Source organism: Haplochromis burtoni, unplaced genomic scaffold, assembly GCF_018398535.1.
Source record: "Haplochromis burtoni strain Fernald_Lab_line unplaced genomic scaffold, NCSU_Asbu1 Contig_491, whole genome shotgun sequence".
In the NCBI taxonomy this organism is placed as follows: Eukaryota; Metazoa; Chordata; class Actinopteri; order Cichliformes; family Cichlidae; genus Haplochromis; species Haplochromis burtoni.
The window spans coordinates 121,531-122,773 of NW_024582852.1; positions in this window are offsets into that span (position 1 = coordinate 121,531).

The following is a 1,243-nucleotide window of genomic DNA, read 5'->3' on the forward strand; positions in this document are numbered from 1 at the left end:
AGCGTGCTCACCACATGCAGTGAATCATGTACAATACGTGACCCAGGGAACTTCCACCCTCCATTCAAATTCACTGCGTGAGAGCTTTGTCTAAAAAAACTGCACTGCTAACACCTATGACCTACTGTTTGACTCTAAATGCGGCAACTGTTGTGCATGGTTCACTGTCTGCAGAACTCACATGGAGATAAATTACTAAACTGTCCCATTGTCCTCGCTATGTGGGATGTCGTTTAAATGGATGTTCTTCGATAAATCTTTCTTGATATCCTTTGAGGGAAATTGAGTGCCATACTTGGTCCACATGGGTGACATTGTCCCTTTCACGTTGCAGCAGCTTGGATCTGAAAGAAATCAAGTCAACATGTAGATTCTCAGAGAGTACAAAGCCTCAGCCCCTTGTCACTGGCCTCTGCAGTCTATTTTGTTCAGCTCAAGTGGCCACACGTGGTCTTTATTCTTGAGAGGAAGACTGACAACTTCACCACAAACGTTAGTGCAACTACTCAACAAGATTGTCACTTTCCAGCTCTCCGTGAGACAAAATCCTCAAATGAAAAAAAAAGAAACCACCACCTGTCAGAACAGTCAATCTACCTCTTAGAAGTATGAGGAAGGTGAGAGGAAATCCCTGCAACTATCACTTTAGGTCATGTCAGTGACAGGGAGTTACACTCTCTGGTTACAAAGCTTTTCTCTATGCTGTACACATACTGAAGAGACACCTGATTTCTGCACCAATTCTGTGAATAATAACCCATTACCCTTGACAGATTCATTTCATGAAAAATCATTATATCCAACAAGACATGCCCAAAAAACAGAAATAATCAACTTGCACTCAGAAAAATAAAGGTGCCAACTGGAACCAGAAGTGATTCTTTAGACTGATGCCATAGAAGAACCTTTTTTGGTGCCACAAAGAACCATCAAGAAATGGTTCTTTGGGGCACCTTTTTCAAAGAAAAAAACCTTTTTAAAAATGGTTCTTTAAAAAACCATTTTTTAAAAGGTCATTCTATAAAAAAACATTTTAAAGAACCTTTTTTGAGTGGTTCTTTAAAGCACCATTTTAAATCTTTCAAAATAAAATGTATCCTAAATTGAATTTGAGTAGGGTAAAATAAATACAAGCACATAGAGATATTTTAATGGTTTATTGCCATTTCGTAGTATACCAAAAGACAAAAAGGCATTTTAACCCTCAGCACAACATCACAACTAATACATGTCACATATTAGT